The sequence below is a fragment of the Alosa sapidissima genome, chromosome 13 (assembly GCF_018492685.1).
Source record: "Alosa sapidissima isolate fAloSap1 chromosome 13, fAloSap1.pri, whole genome shotgun sequence".
In the NCBI taxonomy this organism is placed as follows: Eukaryota; Metazoa; Chordata; class Actinopteri; order Clupeiformes; family Clupeidae; genus Alosa; species Alosa sapidissima.
Genome location: NC_055969.1, coordinates 17,643,887 through 17,657,105, shown reverse-complemented (window position 1 = coordinate 17,657,105; position 13,219 = coordinate 17,643,887). Strand labels below are relative to the sequence as shown.

General features: G+C 40.6%; 1 protein-coding gene and 1 pseudogene across 1 annotated transcript in view; both read left to right on the top strand.

The window, feature by feature from the left end:
* The window catches only part of LOC121680848 (myosin heavy chain, fast skeletal muscle-like), a 121,908-nt gene that overhangs the window by 72,625 nt on the left and 36,064 nt on the right, over positions 1-13,219 (top strand). The window lies entirely within an intron of this gene.
* LOC121680524 lies at positions 1,589-12,947 on the top strand (annotated as a pseudogene).

Genomic DNA, 13,219 nt, shown 5'->3' with positions numbered 1-13,219 from the left:
TGTGGAGGACATTATAGAGTACAGCACATCTAAATAACATCTCAAGGACATATTTTATTTATATGTTTATATACAGTACAGGCCAAACGTTTGGACACACCTTCTCATTCAATGTGTTTCCTTTATTTTCATGACTATTTACATTGTAGATTCATCAAAACTATTAATGAACACATGTGGAATCATGTACTTAACAAAAAAGTGTAAAATAACTGAAAAAATGTTTTATATTCTAGTTTGTTAAAAGTTTTTTTTTTTTTTTTTTCAATTTAATACCATATTCAGCAAGCCATAACTTGACAAATATTCATCTGTGGGCCAAATAACTTTGCATTCATTCATAGTTTTGATGCCTTCAGTGAGAATCTACAATGTAAATAGTCATGAAGATAAAGAAAACGCATTGAAATGAGAAGGTGTGTCCAAACTTTTGGCCTGTACTGTATATGCAATTTATTTCAGAGGGGAACAATATTTAGAAAACTGATGTTTACAAACCACATACATTTTAAAAACAGACAAGTCATTGGCCATAAAAGGAAAATTGCATAGGGGAACAGACTTACGGGGCAGGCATTATAGTACAGCGGCTAAGGCCAGATTTGTCCCTGAATCGTTCAGTTTTTGCAGAAAGCACGAAACTTGGTACAGTTATAGTACTACCCCTAGTGATCAAAAATTGAAATGGACCCCAACACTTGGCGCCCCCTAGTGGCCCCTATCTTGACTTCAAATATGGCCACCAAAATATGCCCTTTTTTTCTACATTTATAATGCTATGCTGCTTTTAACACATAATATGACGTCTATAGCCATCTTTCAGCATTATGAAATATATAATGAGACAATCATGCATAATTAAAATGGCAGACATGTTGGATTTTAAAGAAGTAGCCATACATTCTGACACTGAGTCAAAAACTGGGGTGCATTTAGGCTATGTGTGAAGTTTCGACTGTGTGACTAAACCCTGCACTTGCCTGGGCTCAATCCTTCTAATTTGCCCCCTAGAGGCTGGCATGCTAGCGAGGAGGCTAAAACCCATAGATGCTAGCGTCTGTCAAGTCTCTTAAAGAAACATATGCTGCCTTTTGGGAATTTAGCTATTTTGTCTTCTATCCTAGAGTTAGATAAATTAGTACATACACCCAGTCATAGTTAGATAAATTAGTATATAACCCAGTCCAACACATCCTCATTCAATTGAGGTGGGTGGGGCCAATTAGCATATACCAATTTAAGGCTTATAGTGATTGTCCAGTCCTTGGGTGTGCTTTGTGGTGGATACACCAAAAGCTCAATACAAGTTGAGGTTGTTCTGATATAGTAAGTCCAAGACTTGCTTGAGGACCACTTTCTCCAAAACAAGAAAGGAAGAAGGGAAATAGGTCTGTAAAAACAGGAATGGTTTTAGAGGTGGTGGCAAATTATAACTTTTTCCATCTTTATCCTCCTTGACTGATTTTTCACTAGTTTCACATTTGGCTACGGTCAGTGTTACTACAGGTAGTCCAACTCCTCCAGAATGGCACACCAAACGTTCCATTGCTAGAAGGATTGCTGTGTCTCCCAGCGCAGTCTTAAGAGCATGTTGGAGATTCCAGGAGACAGTTGCTCTAGAAGAGCTGGGCAGGATAGTAGAGGGTCCTTAACCCAGCAGCAGGACCAGTATCTGCTCCTTTGTGCAACAACAAACAGTAGGAGCCCTGCCAGAGCCCTACAAAATGATCTCCTCCTGGCCGCTGGTGTGAATGTCTCTGACCTGTCAGACTTCATGAAGGTGGCCTGAGGGCCCGATGGCCTCTGGAAGAACCTATGCTCACTGCCCAGCACCGTGCAGCTCAATTGGCATTTGCCATAGAATACAAAATTGGCAGTTTCGCCATTGACGCCCTGTGCTTTTCACAACATTATATTTTGGTCCATCCAACACCGCCAGGTTGCAACACTGACTGTCAAGGAGCTCAGTGATGGCCATGTCCACATCTGGGATCAGATACCCCAGGACACCATCTGCTGTTTCATTAAGAGCATGCCCCGATGCCATCAAGCATGTCGGAGCCATACGAACTACTGAGTACCATCATGAGTTGCTGCGCTGAAATTTAAGCAAAATGGACTAGATTGCCACGTCATTTTTTCCACTTAGATTTTCGGGGGGTCTTTTAATTCAGTCCTCTGTGGATTGATCATTTCATTCCCAAATAACGAAGTGGCATCCTTTTCTTCCTAACATATTACCCAGTCCATATCAGTTTGAATCCTACCTCACAGGATGCTCGTTTAACGTATCATGGCTTGGAATGTTGGGGTAAAAGTAACGTGCATCATTGCTCTTTGCCAGAGTGTCTCGCAGAGACAATTTCATTGTGCTCTCGCGAGAACTCTGGATTTCCAGGGTACTTCTCTTTGCTATCCACACCACTTCTTTGGGACAGATTATTCATTCGCACAGCTTCTCATACCACTGCTATGCAGATGACACACAGCTTTATCTGTTCTTTCCACCTGATGACCCCTTGGTCTCGGCACGGACCTCGGATTGCCTCTCAGACATATCTACATGGATGAAGGCACACCACCTCCTGCTAAACCACTCATAAACCAAACTGCTGGTCCTCCCAGCTAAACCTACTGCTCTCACCTACTCGAATGCCCTCATACAGGCATATATGCTACCCCCCGACCATTGCGCTCTTCAGACAAACATCATCTAGCTCTGCCACCGGTACGCTCAGGTCAATCCAAACTTTGTTCATCTGTTATTCCTCGTTGCTAGAACGCGCTACCAGTTCCTACTAGAGCAGGGACATCCCTCTCCACCTTCAAAAAACTCCTGAAGACCCAGCTCTTCAGAGAATATCTCCTCTCGTAGCACTACTTACAACTAGCTAATTCTAGCACTTACCACCTGACTTGACTGTATAAAAACAACACTCACTGATGCACTTTTCCCTATTGTACTCTACCTTTTTGAATTGTTTTAAATTGTTCTAGAATTGTTGAGAGAATTGTTTTAAAAGCGTTAAACTGTTTACCAGGTTGTAAGTCGCTTTGGCTAAAAATGCGTCAGCCAAATGTAATGTAATGTAGATATCCAGTATGATGTTTTTTCCCGATTGAGATCTGATGTGTTTTATTTTTTAAAGTGTATAATTTTTTTGAGCGGTGTATAGTAAGAGTTAAGGTTTGCTCAGAAAGAGAAGAAGGTGGAATAAGAATTTATTGATGATGTAGGTAGTTACTTCAATTAACCAAGATATAGAATAATTGGCTTATTTTCTTACACATAGTGGCCATATTGGAATCTTACCAAATTATACTTGATGCCTTGTATATTATTGAGTTTGTCATGTGATAAAATGACTGTTCAAACTTTGAAATTGTTTTTGAATGATATTTCTATCATGAATAACAATAGAGATGGTCTATATTTTCACATTTGGTATCTGCCATATTGGATTTCAAAATGGCCAACATCAAGTTTGTTTGGAAATCATGTCAATAGCTTCCTTGACCCTAAAAATTGAGTGTTAGAACTTAAAAGACTTTTTTATCTTATTTCATTTTGAAGTTGTATCAACAATTCTATTAAGAATGGTAGCCATATTTGAATTCAAGGTGGCAGCCACTAGGGGGCGCTATGTGTTGGGGTCCATTTCAATTTTTGATCACTAGGGGTAGTAGTATAACTGTGCCAAGTTTCATGCTTTCTGCGAAAACTGAACGATTCCGGTGCTTAGCCGCTGTACTTATTACCCTTTAATTAGGATATATGATAACAATTGCATATGTATCACACTACTATCAGTATAGTATAAGTATAGGCCAACTGTTCTATAGTATGTGAGAACAGTATAGTATGTGTGAAGTTGAGATGATGTTTATGTAAATAGATCCAAACACATCAATCAAACACACTTTGCCTTATTAGAGCTTTGCTGAGTTGATAGAATACGGCCAATATAAGGAGGGCTGTGGAGGGTTGCAAAAGGCCAAGGGGGAGTTCAAGTGCACAGTAAGTCATAGGTTGCTTTCACAGACACAGGCAGACAGGAGTCGGCTCCTCCTATTACAGAATGTGTGATGGCAAACTACATCTCCTCATCTCTAAAGCATGGAATGAAGCATGGACTGCTCAAATGTATGTATTTACATGACATTTATTTCTAATAAATACTTGACATTGTATGTTTTATCATTTTTAGATACTCAACTGAGATAAATTCATCTTATCTTGGGAGGAAAAGGTAAGGCAGATCAGATTTATCTGAACAGCTAAACGATTAAAACAAGCCTTTAAGTAAACTAAATGTTTTAGGAGGAATTTACTGATTATTGGTATGAACTTTGACAGAGGTGTAACTCCATTCAATACATTCAATCTTTACAGCAGATTGTGTCCAATATCCCTACACCATCAATTACCTAATGTGCCTAGTTATGACTCTAATGTCACCAAAGATCTTGAGAATGGAAACTTATGTTTAAACATCCCTACCCTACACCATAATTCATTGATATCTTACACTACATATGAAAGCTTTGTCAATTAATATGTTCTTCATCGTCAATTAATATGTTCTTCTAAAACGGATATTTCTGGTCCTTGAATGTGATTGTGCTGGATTTTACAATGGCATCGAACGCGATTCCGCCAAACATACACTGTGACCACATTTAGTTATTACCAGTATTTGTGCTATTTGTGGACCCTGGCAATCCAGAGTTCTTATGGGAGCACAATTTCAATTTGCTCAGCGAGTCACTCCGGCAATGAGTAATGATGCACGTTACTTCTGTCCATTGTATCACGGGGAACCAATCACATCGGTGTATCTGATATAGGTGGGCCAGAGAGGCGAGCTAAACAGATGACAGTTGTGTAGAGTTTTGCGTCATCTTTTGCGTCAAAGTCCAGAATCAGTCAGTTAACGCTGGTCGTATAGTGTTATGCAATTGTGTGCAGTGAGATTTTCAAATGCATTCTTGGTTCCGCCACTCGAGTTGGCCCATTATTATTACTATTTGTGTATTACTGTACTACCACAACTTGATACAAAAGTTAGAGAAGCTCCATCTTGATGTTGCTTGGCAACCATTCAGCTAGAGGAAGTTTATTTCTATAGCCTACAGTACAGTGATGGCCAAAAGTATTGGCACCCATGCTAAAGTTGACTGAAAAGAGGAATATAAAATCATCTTTTGGAAATTGATCTTAATGCCTTAAGTGAAAAATGAGGAAATATCTAACCTTTAAGGACACCAATTTTCTTAGTGAATGAATAATGTATCATAAATAAATAAATGTTCTTCCTTAAAATACAGGGGTCATAAGTATACCCACCCCTATGTTAAATTCCCATAGAGATTTTTATTTTTAAAGGCCAGTTATTTCATGGATCCAGAATACTGTGCATCCTGATGAAGTTACCTTGGCCTTTGGAATAGCCCCACATAATCACATACCCTTCACCATACCTAGAGATTGGCATGGGTGTTATTTCAGTTAGCCTATTAGCTGGTTTGATGCTTATTGAGCTCAATGCAAAACTGGAAAACTGGCTAGTGCTGATATTGAGACTTGTAAGTATAATTGTTCCAAGTAGAAATGCTCTTTTATTGCCTTAAATGTGTCAAATTAAAATTCCCCGTGTAAAAAGACCTGTTGACGAAGTCTAGAGTGACATTCCAGCTTCCTGATGAGAGAGGCTACCACATCTTCTTCCAGATGATGACCAACCACAAGCCTGAAATTATAGGTAAGGTTAACATATTCATCAAACCTTACCAACAATCAATACATTCAATTCTGAATTTGTAAAATATATTTTTTAATCTCAACAGAAATGTCTCTCATCACTGCCAACCCCTATGACTGATCACTGTGGCCAGCATTGATGAAGAGGAGTTGGATGCCACAGATGTAAGTCTTTCAATAATGGGTTTTCCCCCCTTCAATTTCTTGAAGAAAGCTTTAAAATAATCAAATACTTTATCATTACAGGATGCCATTGATATCCTGGGTTTCAGTAATGAGGAGAAAGTCACCATTTACAAGCTGACTGGTGCTGTGCTCCATCATGGCAACATGAAATTCAAGCAGAAGCAACGTGAAGAGCAGGCTGAGCCTGATGGCACTGAGGGTAGGTTACGGCACTATACTGAATCAGTCAGTTCTAGTAATAACTACAAGGTAGTCTTATTCATTGAGAACATTTTATTATGTTATGTTAAAGTTTAAGCAGACACAAACTGGCAATGGCAGATTTGGAAATTGAACCCAGAATGAACCTGGGTCAAGCAATAACCTTGCCGCTGCTACACAGAACGCAAAATTGTTATGCCATCATGTTATTCATATCATATTCATATGCATATTCATGGATATTTGTATTCTAAATTTCCCTCAGGATTAGTAAAATATCTCTTCACTTTACAATAATGTACAAAACAATGGTCACTCTGATTTTTTGTGACACGTTTTGGTGATTTATTTATAGTGTTTTAACCTACACTATCTTGGCCAAACTTTTTGATTTAGGGAGAGGAGATTTATGTGGACAAACTTGTTTCATATGCTGTCCCAAATTAGTTTGGAGTGTGGAGTATGAAAAAGTTTTGATCGCTATACATTTCAATAAATGCTAGACTGTTGCCCTGTTTTTAGATGCTGACAAAGTCGCTTACCTCCTGGGCCTGAACTCTGCTGACATGCTGAAGGCTCTGTGCTACCCAAGAGTGAAAGTCGGAAATGAGTTTGTCACCAAGGGTCAGACTGTACCACAGGTACTATTTTAGATTTCAGATCCCATGAAATGATCTGCTTTTATCTTATAAGCATTTTACTTTTTGGTTTGAATATAGCATGACCATTGCTTTGATATTCTATTTCAGGTCAATAACGCAGTGTCGGCCTTGTCCAAGTCCATCTATGAGAGGATGTTCTTGTGGATGGTCATCCGTATCAACCAGATCTTGGACACTAAACAGCCAAGGCAGTTCTTTATCGGTGTGCTGGATATTGCTGGATATTGCTATTGCTTTTCACTAAAAGAACAATGTAATATAATTTTAGTTGGGGACATTCATATTCCAGTTTTTTAATCACAGTTCAACAGCATGGAGCAGCTGTGTATCAACTTCACCAATGTGAAACTACAACAGTTCTTCAACCATCACATGTTCATTCTGGAGCAAGAGGAGTACAAGAAAGAGGGCATTGATTGGGAGTTCATTGACTTCGGCAGCCGCTTGCATTGAGCTTATAGAAAAGGTTTGTTTTAATTAGTTTGTTTAAATTGTGAAGTACTAGATTCATATTATTTCATAATGACTTCTTTTAAAACCACACATATTTTAACAGCCTATGGGTATCTTTGCCATCCTTGAAGAGGAGTGCATGTTCCCAAGGCCTCTGATACCACTTTCAAGAACAAGCTGTATGATCAGCATCTTGGCAAGACTAAGAGAAGCGACCTTTGAGAAGAGACCTTGGAGAAGCCCAAGCCTGCAAGGCTGAGGCCCACTTCTTCCTGGTGCACTATGCTGGCACTGTTGACTACAATGTTGCTGGGTGGCTGGAGAAGAACAAGGATCCACTGAACGATTCTGTTGTGCAGCTGTACCAGAAATCCGGAGTAAAACTCCTGCCTACCTTGTACCCACCTGTTGTTGAGGGTAACAACAAGACACTATACAAGTCTACATGCTAATGCAAAAATATCCCATTCATGAATTCATACATATGTATACCTCAATCATTGAATAATGTGTATGTCAACAGAGACTGGTGGTGGTGGTAGTAAGAAGAAGAAGAAGGGTGGCTCCATGCAGACAGTGTCATCACAGTTCAGGGTATGTATGTTTAACCAATAACAAACAGATCAATCATCTAAACGAAAGTCGAGGGGATGGTTTGATTGCATTCTTATCTCAACAGGAGAACTTGGGCAAACTAATGACCAACTTGAGGAGCACCATCCTCACTTTGTGCGTTGTCTGATTCCAAATGAAATTAAGAAACCAGGTAAAAGGTGTTTGGTCAATAAAGTCAATAAAGATGTGTGCATTATTCATGTATTACATTGAGAATAGAAGATCTCATGACATGTACTTGACAGGTTCTATGCAGAACTTCCTGGTCATCATAAACATGTCATTGCTCTAACTCTTGAATTTCCCCTTGAGGATCAATAAAGTATCTATCTATCTATCTATCTATCTATCTTGTATTTTCCTTGAAAAATACACATCTCTCTATATTAACAGGTCTTATGCAGAACTTCCTGGTCATCCACCAGCTCAGGTGCAATGGGTGATCAGAATCTGCAGAAAGGGTTTCCCAAGCAAAATCCTATATGGTGACTTCAAGCAGAGAACTGACAACTGACTCAGGCTCTCTGTCGCGCATACCTGATGAGGAGGGAGTTTGTCAAGATGATGGAAAGGAGGTAATTTTATTTTATTATTATTTTATTTTAGGGATAAGAAGTCTTAAAGATTGCTATAGTTTGTATTGTATCAGTTGTATAGTCCTATTTCACTTGCTAGCTATTTCATGTGATCATAGTTTAACATAGAAGGCTTGAAGATAAGATTCACCACCTTTCTTGCATAGGGAGGCTATTTTCACCATCCAGTACAATATACGCTCATTCATGAATGTCAAGACCTGGCCATGGATGAAGGTTTACTACAAGATCAAGCCCCTACTGAAGAGTGCTGAAACTGAAAAAGAGCTGGCCAACCTGAAGGAGGAGCATGACAAACTTGAAGATGTCCATGCAAAGGTTGAGGCCAAGAAGAAGGAACTTGAGGAGAAGATGGCGGCTCTTGGTGCAAGAGAGGAATGACCTGGCACTTCAAGTGGCATCTGACAAAGCTAACAAAGGAGAATAAAGCCCTACAAGAGGCCCATCAGCAGACTCTTGATGATCTTCAAGCAGACGAAGACAAAGTCAACACTCTGACCAAATCCAAGACTAAGCTTGAACAGCAAGTGGATGATGTAAGTTCTTAACCAACAGGAGTTTACAAATAAATCTACATTTGATACATTTTCCCACATGCTCACCTCAAACTTCAAATTGGCAGCTTGAGGGTTCCCTGGAGCAAGAAAAGAAGCTCCGTATGGATCTTGAGAGAGCCAAGAGAAAGCTTGAGGGTGACCTGAAGCTGGCCCAGGAGAACATCATGGATCTGAAGAAAGACAAGCAACAGTCTGAGGAGAAGCTGAAGAAGTAATGCATGATTCCACTGAGCAACACTATTTATGCAAACTTTTAATCAAAATACGACTAAACACTTTTGTGTAAGCGTTTACTGACATTTATTTTACTTTACTGTGACATAGGAAGGACTTTGAAAAAAGCCAACTTCTTAGCAAGATTGAGGATGAACAATCACTGGGTGCTCAGCTGCAGAAGAAGATCAAGGAGCTTCAGGTTTAATTATTACAAAATCTGAGGTTTTTTTGCAATTTTCTGTCTTACTAATATTCTTGTTACCAATAGGCCCGCATTGAGGAATGGAGGAAGAGATTGAGGCTGAGCGTGCAGCTCGTGCCAAGGTTGAGAAGCAGAGAGCTGATCTTTCCAGGGAACTTGAGGAGATCAGTGAAAGGCTTGAGGAGGCTGGTGGTGCCACTGCTGCTCAAATTGAGATGAACAAGAAGCGTGAGGCTGAGTTCCAGAAGCTGCGTCGTGACCTTGAGGAGTCCACCCTGCAGCATGAAGCCACTGCTGCAGCTCTCCGCAAGAAGCAGGCCGACAGTGTGGCTGAGCTGGGAGAGCAGATTGACAACCTCCAACGTGTCAAGCAGAAGCTTGAGAAGGAAAAGAGTGAATTCAAGATGGAAATTGATGATCTTGCCAGCAACATGGAGGCTGTTGCTAAAGCTAAGGTTGATGAGATGTTTACCCTCATGTTATCTTTTAAACAAACCAACTTACAATAAACTTGTTGCTACTAATGGGCATTTTCATAAACAGGGAAATCTGGAGAAGATGTGCCGCACCCTTGAGGACCAACTCAGTGAAACCAAGGCCAAGAGTGATGAGGCTGCCCGTCAGGTCAATGACCTCAGTGCTCAGAGAGCAAGACTTCAGACTGAAAATGGTGAGCTTGGCCGCCAGGTTGAGGAGAAAGATGCTCTTGTGTCTCAGCTGACCAGAAGCAAACAGGCCTTCACTCAGCAAATTGAGGAGCTGAAGAGACTGAATGAAGAGGAAGTCAAGGTACTGATACCTGTGCATGAAATAAAAAACAATGGCAGTATGTGGATCACTTTATTTGAAAGGTTTTATAAACATCCTTACTTGGTAACAAACAGGCCAAGAATGCCCTGGCCCATGCTGTTCAGTCTGCACGCCATGACTGTGACCTCCTGAGGGAGCAGTTTGAGGAAGAGCAGGAGGCTAAAGCTGAACTGCAGCGTGGCATGTCCAAGGCCAACAGCGAGGTTGCTCAGTGGAGGACCAAGTATGAAACTGATGCCATCCAGCGCACTGAGGAGCTTGAGGAGTCCAAGTATGTGCTAAAGATGCAAAACAAGTGAATTCGGATGTTAATTAAAGCCTTGGATTTTCTTGAGAAAAACCCATAATGTCCCACTGACATCAATCTATTGGTATTTTCAGAAAAAAGCTTGCTCAGCGTCTGCAGGAGGCTGAGGAGCAAATCGAGGCTGTCAACTCCAAGTGTGCCTCTCTGGATAAGACCAAGCAGAGACTCCAGGGTGAGGTTGAGGACCTCATGATTGATGTGGAGAGAGCCAATGGTGTAGCTGCCAACCTTGACAAGAAGCAAAGAAACTTTGACAAGGTTTTGTCTCCACAACACCATTTAAATGTGGAATGTAGGTAAAAGCTTTGTAAGTATAAGCCTTACAACAAAAACTGTTTCTAAAAGGTCCTGGCAGAATGGAAGCAGAAGTACGAGGAGAGTCAGGCAGAGTTGGAGGGTGCCCAGAAAGAGGCTCGTACTCTCAGCACTGAGATGTTCAAGATGAAGAACTCCTATGAGGAGTCTCTTGACCACCTGGAGACCCTGAAGAGGGAGAACAAGAATTTGCAACGTGAGTCAAATCAACCCAATCCATATCCCAATCAAAATATTTTAAAACATCCGGATAATATTCGAATATACTGTAATATGTATATTTGCAGAGGAGATCTCAGACCTGACTGAGCAGCTTGGTGAGACTGGAAAGAGCATCCATGAGCTGGAGAAGGCCAAGAAGACTGTAGAAACTGAAAAGGCTGAGATCCAGACAGCCCTGGAGGAGGCTGAGGTAGAAATTCAGATGGGCTTTTCTACACAAAACTGAAATGATATGTGAAATGTCATATTTTAAAATTCTTCATTTTCTTTGTTTAGGGAACTCTCGAGCATGAGGAGTCCAAGATTCTTTGTGTCCAACTGGAACTCAACCAGGTCAAGGGTGAGGTTGACAGGAAACTTGCAGAAAAGGATGAGGAGATGGAGCAGATCAAGAGGAACAGCCAGAGGGTGACTGACTCCATGCAGAGCAGTCTGGACTCTGAGGTCAGGAGCAGGAATGATGCCCTGAGAATCAAGAAGAAGATGGAGGGAGACCTCAATGAGATGGAAATTCAGCTGAGTCCCAGAAACAACTGAGAAATGTACAAGGTCAACTCAAGGTCAGTTATAAAATATAAAGTAGTACAAGGGTACTATGTGATCCCATCTAACCGCCATTACCATCACCTTGATGATGCTGTCAGAGGACAAGAAGACATGAAGGAGCAGGTTGCCATGGTGGAGCGCAGGAACGGCCTGATGGTGGCTGAGATTGAGGAGCTCAGAGCTGCCCTGGAGCAGACAGAGAGAGGCCGCAAAGTGGCTGAACAGGAGCTGGTTGATGCCAGTGAGCGTGTTGGCCTTCTGCACTCTCAGGTGAACATATATTTTTTTACCTCACATAAAATAATTTTTTCCATCATTTCCACAGTACTTTCAAAAGATTTTTCTTCATTTAACATTTAACAAATTATTTCTGAATGGTAGAACACAAGTCTGATTAACACCAAGAAGAAGCTTGAGGCTGACCTGGTTCAGGTCCAGAGTGAGGTTGATGACATCGTCCAGGAGGCTAGAAATGCTGAGGATAAGGCCAAGAAAGCCATCACTGATGTAAGTAGTGATATATTTTTCTTAATTCATCCCTAACATATGAAATATTTGAAAATTAAGGATATGTTTACATGCTACCTTCCATAAACAATCATGCTGTCATCTAGGCTGCCATGATGGCAGAGGAGCTGAAGAAGGAGCAGGACACCAGTTCTCATCTGGAGAGGATGAAGAAGAACCTGGAGGTCACTGTGAAGGATCTGCAGCACCGCCTGGATGAGGCTGAGAATCTGGCCATGAAGGGTCAGAACTTTATTTAACCACTATTGAAATACATTTAACTTGAGGAGTACAACAATTGACAGATTGTTTTTCTTCTCAGACTGAGGAGGACCAGAAGAATGTCACCAGACTGCAGGACCTGGTTGACAAGCTGCAGCTGAAGGTCAAAGCCTACAAGAGGCAGGCTGAGGAAGCTGTAAGCAGTCTCTTATATTGCGTATATGGCCAAATGTCTTGCCTTTCATATTAATATATATAAGTTTGCTTTAGGACTAAAGCGTCTGTACTCATCAAACAACTGCTTATTATTAGGAGGAGCAAGCCAACGGCTACCTGTCCAAGTTCAGGAAGGTTCAGCATGAGCTAGAGGAGGCTGAGGAGCGTGCTGACATTGCTGAATCCCAGGTCAACAAGATGAGAGCAAAGAGCCTTGATTCTGGAAAGGTAAATCTAATTTGCCATATTTCAATGTGTTGTAAGTCATCATATGTTCCTACTCAATTACATTAAATTTCTCAATTTTTCTGTCTTAGGGCAAGGAGGCTGCAGAGTAAGTCCTGTCAAATCTTCTGCCTTGTCACTCAGCTGGATTAATATCCTGATTACTGTGGCTATTTTGTAACTACTACATAATAAACATCTCTTCATTATACTGTATATGAGTTCATTGTTTTTAAATGTCAGTGAGAATAATTTGCATGTTTTGATTTCATACTGCTATTTAAAATCACTTAATAATGAAATAATGAGAGATGCTTTTTAGATATCTGAAGGGAACTGAAAACGGCTACATTTTGGTGTGCTCAATACTCAGGTAGATAGATAGATAGATAGATGGATA